This window comes from Habropoda laboriosa, unplaced genomic scaffold (assembly GCF_001263275.1).
Source record: "Habropoda laboriosa isolate 0110345459 unplaced genomic scaffold, ASM126327v1 scaffold15, whole genome shotgun sequence".
NCBI lineage: Eukaryota > Metazoa > Arthropoda > Insecta > Hymenoptera > Apidae > Habropoda > Habropoda laboriosa.
In genome coordinates, this window is record NW_017100141.1 from 623,411 (window position 1) to 630,938 (window position 7,528).

The 7,528-nt window shown below is 48.0% G+C and overlaps 1 protein-coding gene across 1 annotated transcript in view; it reads right to left on the reverse strand.

The window, feature by feature from the left end:
• Positions 1–7,528, reverse strand: part of LOC108571409 (probable G-protein coupled receptor Mth-like 1) — a 142,075-nt gene that overhangs the window by 18,472 nt on the left and 116,075 nt on the right. The gene's annotated exons all lie outside the window — the stretch shown is intronic.

Here is a 7,528-nt window from a genome sequence, read left to right on the forward strand (position 1 = left end):
AATTGCTCGTGGTTAGATTAACCCGATTTCAGCATGTGAACGCGACCAATAACTCACATATCTTTAACCCTTTGCGCTACAACAAAGAGTCAGACTCGTAGCACAGATTTTGGTCAAGATAATGATAGAAGCAGTTGTATCGACAAGAAAGATTAAGTTTAATTCTAATTTTTCATTTCATTTATAAAACCGAAGATTGCCAAATTTAATTGATCTGTAATGCCTTAGCTTTTCTTACTCGGTACAGTGCTGAAATAGTAAACTGTTGACGCTTGGATGCACAGTGAGGGAAAGAAATCACACGCCAAGGGGTTAAGCGGTAAAAATATAATTTTGAAATGATTGAATAAAAAGAAGAAAAATTGAAAGTACACGTTCCCGAGTAATCAGCATCCGAACACAGTACGTACTCCTCCGTCCACAAAGGGTTAGACTAAAATTGAAATTTGTCCGAGAACGAAGGTTTCTAGAGTTAGTTTCGAAGATAGAGCAGGTTCGACGACGCGTGAGTTTGAAAAATACCGTTATAGAAACGTGAGAGACGTGAAAATATCCGGTTGGAAGCGGACACTTTGTGCATCGGTTCGAGAATCGAACGATTCCGATGGAATTTCTAAAGTAATCATAAATTCTCGAGAAGAGAGAGAGAGAGCGTCTTCGGGGTGGAAGAGCGATATGGTGGATCGAGTTTACGTCCCCCGAAAAAGACAATAAGAGCATTCCTTGCCATCCCCTCTTCTATTTCCGATTCATTGCCAGCCGTGCGGCCAATAAAACGAGAGTGCGTGATAAATAAAGCAGGATCGCGGGGAGGATCGAGAGCAGGGGTTGCTCGAGCACTTGCCACGGCTCTTTAGTATTCGTTAATTCCTTTCCTCTCCCCCTTCCCTCTGTTTCTCGTTGCTACCCGCTGGTCCTAATCGCGAACGTCCCTACCCGCGATCGATTTATTTCTCGCGCTCGCCCGTTTCACGCTTCTGTAAACCGGCTGCGCCAATCATTCGTTGTAACTGCTCGATGTGAAATAAAAAAAAAAATTGCAAAAAAGTTACACTCCTTTCATTTTATCTCCTCGTATCGCGATCTTCTCTGTGAGAAAAGTGGCACAAGTGAAAATTGATTGCTTGATACACGGATTTACGATGATAAGAAATTATAACAGAAGTATTCACTTTATTCTTCTGAAAAATTTCATATTTTCGACTTGCGACAATTTTTTCACAGTGAAGCGACGTAGCAGAGAGTCCCAAGTCGCCCGGAACGAAAATAGCAATAAAAATTGCAATGACGATATGAAAAAGTGAGAAGGGAAGATTCAGAAGTCACGTCGGCCACTCGATTTGCTCGATAGAATTTTAAAAAGCGTAACGAGGCGTGCACTCGAACGTGCAAATCCGATAATTCGAGCTAGCCTCGATATCCCTTTTTAATTCGACCGATCACTCGACTCTCGTATCGTTGGAATTCGCGTGTCGGATCGTTTTCGGTTATTAACGCGTTGCCCGTGCGAATGTGGGTCGTTATCAATCTCCTCCGATAGGATTTTCCCATCGAATCACTCTCTCTCTCTCTTCTGCTCTCCGCTGTACAGAATCGACAGCGGCAAATAGGTACAAAGGATTTTTTTCCTCCGCTCATTATTCGCGCCGTTATTACCGGCCAAACGAACCACGTTGATTCGTTTAATCGTCCGCGGGACCGATCGCGCCTATTAATCGCATTACACACCGGGTTTCACTCCCAGCTGCTCTCTCGTTCTGCGACGTTTAACGTTCTCCGTTCGTTACCTCCGCGGCAGAGAGGATCCTGTTTTCCTTCCAATTTGCGCCGGTTCGCGGAAGAGGAACTTCTTATCCGTTTCCAACCGTAACTTTGTCTCCTCTACGTACCGACGATTTTCTTTTTTTAAACCAAAGTGTACACTTTGCGGCGTAGAAAAATGATCAGGAAGCAACTGCTGTATAACTCCTCTGTTCCACGCAAGCGAAACAAGAGCTGGTGAACGACATCGTTAAATTTCAAACACCTCGTTGTACGTAGATAAAGCACGTATTCCACGAGCAAGTAAAAAGTGAAACAAAAATTATCCTAAAACCACGAGTGATTGCATTTCAATTCTCTCCCAGTTAATTAAACCCCTTTCACCAGGGTGCACAATATGCAGCGGCAAATCCCACGGTAAGTCTCTTGAACGGCGGTGTCTTTCAATAAGAGTTTGCGGCTGTAACGAAGCGATAATAAATATCGTCGAAACGGCACACGACATTCTACACACACACACACACACACGCGGTTTTCTACGTGTGTGTCAGTGGGGTCCAGAGATAGGGGTGGCGTTTCGCCGGTTTCGCACGGTCGAGTTGGACAGGTTATCTCTCTAATCCGATCGTTTCGGTGTATGCCGTTCCAGCCTGTGCCGAACTTCCAGGGGCATGAGATTGCATAGATACGGAGGATAGCCCAGAGATTTACCATTCTAATGTATGCGAACGTTAGTTGAATATTCCACTCCCGGACTGCCGCCGAAACGTGTCTCAGAGCCCTCCTCCTCTTCCTCGGCAAGCACGCCGCTTGCGTATTTTTTTACACAGTTTTTCGAGTTTTATCCGCTCCGGGTGAAAAACCGAGAATTCGCTAAGTTCCCCGTTTAAAAAGGGGGGTCTTAGTAATTCTCCTATCCCGAGGATCTTCTTCCCGCGTGATCGCGAATAAAATAGCTGTTTCATTTTAAAACCGTTTCTCTTCTATTCTTTCACCGCGCGCGCGAGTAACAATTCCAAAGTAAATTTCCCCCGCATTCTCGCGTCTCTCCCTTTAGCGACGAAACGATTTTTCCACCAACTCTCCACTCTGTTTTTTCATTTTCTGCTTCTCAAACACTCCAGCGAGAAACCCCCGGTGGTGATCCCCAATAACGAGCCAAGGCCACTCTTCTCGATCTCCCCTTCTTCCCAAGCAACCCGTAATTTCCACCGAATCGTCACATATCGATGACCGACGTGATACCCCCTTCAAACCGCCGTCGCGAACGATGCAATTTCCTGGCTGAAAATTGCGCGTTCAACCGGTTACAGAACCTACCCGGCAACAACGACAACAATCCTGAACCAGCAGCTTTTTTGTTCCTCCTTCGACAAGAGTCTCCCCGTTGAGAAAAAGGGGGAGAGAACGAGGTTTTGCAGGTGCAGTAATAACGCGTATCAAACGCTCAAGTATAGGGTCGGTCTCGTTCGTTTCGAAGCTACTTAACCAAAGCGGTCGTGCGCGTTTACGTGTGCAGTTTAGAGGGCTGCGCGTACAGTAGTTAGTACAGGCTTAGAGCAGCCGAGAGAGAGAGAAAGAGAGGGAGAGGGAACCAGAGTTCCGGCGGTTTCGCACGCTGGGGTTGGGACTTGCTGGCACCAGATTTATCTCTCTACCCCATCGTTTCGGCGTGCGCGTTGTTATGGGGCGAGCCAGAACACCGGAACGCCAGAATGCCAGTGCACCAAGAGGGGTGTGGGACGCCTTCGAATACCATAGTCTGGGCATAGATCCTCCTTTTCGATCCGTTAAATGAGTTTTCTTACGTCTCTCCAACCCCACGCGTTTATTCACCCTCTTTGCTTCCTTAGAGAGGACACACTCCATTCTCTATCCACCCCTCGATCATACCCTTTCATTCGTCCGTTTTCTTTCCTCGGAGATCTCTGTGCGTTTGGTCGGCTACCAATCTATACGCTCTATTTTCCTTCCGCTCGACAGGTTGTGCTCGACGCTAAAAAGAGTCTCGGTCCCGCGGGTAATTGCGTACTAAAGACACGTGCCAGTTAGAAGGAAGTTGCGTTCTCCTTCTGTTTATGCACACGCACGCGAACCAGCGCGTGCGGTAGGCTATTCGAGCCGCGTTCAAGTATTACCTGGCGCTGATCTACGCGTTACGGGATCCCGTAACACGAGGGGTCGAGCAAGTTTCAACGGGGTTGGACTGGCTGGCGCCAGGTTTATCTGTCGACCCCATCGTCTCGGCCCACGTTGTTATGGCCTGAGCGAGAGAGAGAGAGAGAGAGAGGATGAAGTACGATCGCATCGGGGAAGCGGAGTAGATACAAGCAGAGAGAGAGAGGGTAAGTTGAGAGATCAGGGGTGTAAACGGAGAAAACGTGAGAAGAAGATGGTACGAGAGGGAGAAATGGTAGGGAACGTCGAGGAAAGGATTCGCTGCGTTAAGATTGGAACATTCGCGTGTATAGTTACACGACGATGAATAAGCTACTATTTACCGCGATGAAATATGACAATCGCTCCATTCCAAGAACCACGACGGCGTGTATTAAATCTAAGCTATTTACGACAGCAAGAAGTATCGTCAGACGTAGTTACGATTACCGCAAAAATAAGCGTGGCGTATTAACCATAAACCACGAACGACGTAACGAACCTTAGGTACCGATCGATCGATCGATCGATCCATCCGTAGTACGCGTAAAAACATTGAATTCGATTCCGATGCGGCTAGACCGCAAGAAGCCGCCGCAGAAGAGGAGAGAAACGAGAGAAACAAAGGTTCGAAGGAGGAGGAGGAGGAGGAGGACACACCGCAGAAAGTGGTGTGGATATTGAAGAGAGAGAGAGGAGAGAGAGACGGTGGTATTGGAAAGAGACAGAGGAAAGGGTTGAAACACGACGGAGCACAGGGTAACGTCCGTTGCAAAGCAGTCTGCTGCTTGTCCCTCTCTGAACCCCTCATCTGGCTCCGGCGCAAAAGCATTGTGTCAGGACGTAACAACTCGCGATAGTACGACGCAGCTTCCCATGGGGCACCATTATCCTGATTTAGCACCATGGCTACGACTCTATTTCCTACGCGCTTCCACTCTCCTCTCCTCTACTTTGTCCGGCTTAGCTTTATTTGCGCGAAAAAGGGAGAAAGCTTGGTCATGCCTGCGAATTGACACGTTTCCCTCTGTCCCACCGTCGCTTTGCTTTTGCGGTATCGTTCCCAAAGCGATTACGCGACACCAAAAGACACCGTGTATACATTATACACCCTCCTCCACCCTTCCGATCGTCTCTTTTAACAACAACTCCGCTACGTTTGGTTATTAGAGCGGAGAGACTGTAAACAGGATACGCTCCGGCATCCTTCGTCGCCGTGCAATTAATGTTGAAGGTTTGTTCAACTCCTCCCTCTCCGGAGTAGCTCCGCTCCTCTCCAACTTCGTATATTTACAAATATACACGAGGCACAAGCGGCTCCGCGAGTAGCGTACACACCGAATGAGCTTGATGACTGATTGTGTTCCTCAATGCCGTCTAACCCGACAATGTGCCACAATGCTGCACCACCAATCCCGACTGTGGTGTTTCAAATGAGTACTCCACGCGATAAATCTAATATTACACCGTTGCTGCTCGCGCGTAAACTGTTCCGCAGTTAATTGAAAAGACGTCTCCGGTATCACGGCTGAGATCCTGGCAACGCCAAGTAGTGCTTCCAGTTTCCCTCCGCGAAACTTGCCTCCGGAGACTAAATGAAAATCGAGCAAAGAGCAACTAAGCGAGAGATTAGGGGAGGGTCTTCGGTCAGGTCCGTACACCCGGTCGGAATATGGCCCAGCTCCAAGAATCCCATTTTACAACCGAGCCTTTATAAAACGAACCTAGAGAGAGAGAGAGAGGTGAACCTGACCGAAAACCACACCTAACTCACGTCACAATCTACTTTTCCAAAAGTTTCAAAATGTCACCCAGGAATCACAAGAGCAATGAAACCGCCACCACCGTCACCGTCCAACAATCGATATCGTTCTGCGTATATAAAACAGCAGAGTATAAAGCCGGTCGAACAAGGAGAGAAACACCGAGGCCGAAAACCATTCGCGCGAACACCACCGGAAACCGAAACGAAAATACACAGAAACGTTCGGTGGAGCGGTGTGCGACGTTTATATTTGTCAAAGGATATAAAAGCTAAATATTAATCACCGGGGGTGTGTGCTTCTCTACGGTCGGCGTCGATAAATATCGCGACCACGGGGAAATTAATACGCAACGGCAGAGAGTAGTTCCACTGTTCGAAACGAGTATTTACGCGGGAATGAAACCGAACGGACTCAGCCTACGGTAGAAGAAGAGAGAGAGAGATTCGAGGGTGAGTATGCTCGTCGGATTACCGGTTGCAGTAGATGTGGATTACCGCGAGGGGTAGGTTCCGCCTCGTTAAATAGCCTGCAACGGTGGGCCCAGGCTTCGAGACCACGAATAAAGACGCGACATCGCTGTTTCACCTCCTTATTATCCCCGTTTTCACGTGTACACACACGGTGTATACATAGAAACAGGTCTGGCCTGGTGGTTGTTCCGTATGGAGGGTTGCACTACCCCCGTGGCATGGTTATTACTAGGGATTCGAGGTATTAAACGTACTTTGGGGTATCGATCTTCTTATTCGGCCACCCTGCGTCATACTTAAATACAATCTTTCGGGAGCTGTGTAATCCTCTTAGCCAAGTATTCCCCGCGCCTGCCGTCCACCCTGGTTCCCGATAGCGCGTGCCATTGTTTCTTATCTCGACTGATTACGCTTGTGCGTATGTACACCGTGCACCACCCGGCGCGAAGGGAATGAAACGGGAAATACGCCTGGTGGGTAGTAGGTAGGTGGGTACATGTTCTAACGAGATATTTTGGGAGAAGAGTAATCCTCTTAGCGAAATGTTCGCTATTAGAGTGTACTGCTTTCGTAACCGCTTACGTTTCATTTTTCCATCATCTTCGCTGATTAGGGACTCTGTATCGTATGAATTCTGGTGGAAGGAACGAGGACGGATAGAAGTAATTGCGAATGTTCGATTTATCGGGGAACATTCGATCGTTTCGTTAATTTCATCAATTTCTACCGAGACGAATTGACTTTTTCGCGTAGCACCGATACCGGAGGAACGTTGTAAACGGTGCTTGATTAGCAATTAATACGCGGCCGGTCCGACGATCCATCGATTAACGAAACCGATTTAATCAGCGCCCCGAACACGACTGACCAGTCCTATTAATTAGCGGAATAATCGGATCACAGGGAATTACGCGTTAAGCGTCCCCCTACCCGGCCTGTATTACTTTCGATAATAGGCTCCATTACAGTCTCTGCTACTGATCCGTTACTAATGTCAGCAAGTCCGGTGCGACTGTCGTTCGAGAACAACGGTAGAGTACACGCAGAGAGGAAGAGAGAGAGAGAGAGAGGGAGAGATTCAGAGTACGCGAGCGCGTTCGTCCTCCATGGCGGAAATTAATTCACTGATAAGTCGCGTGTGACGTAATCGAATTAATTTGCGGCGCTCGTACTGTGCCGGATTAATTATTGTCGCGGGAAGCACCGTCTCATTGGCGCCGCCGATCGCTATCCGACGCGATCGTCTCGCCCCCGAAATTCCTTCGAGTGATTTACACCCTCGATGCTCCCGAAAACTTTGCCACCGCACCCAGTTCTCGATTTGCAACGCGACAGTTTCTTCGATCTTCCGCACAGATATCATCGGTACTTTCA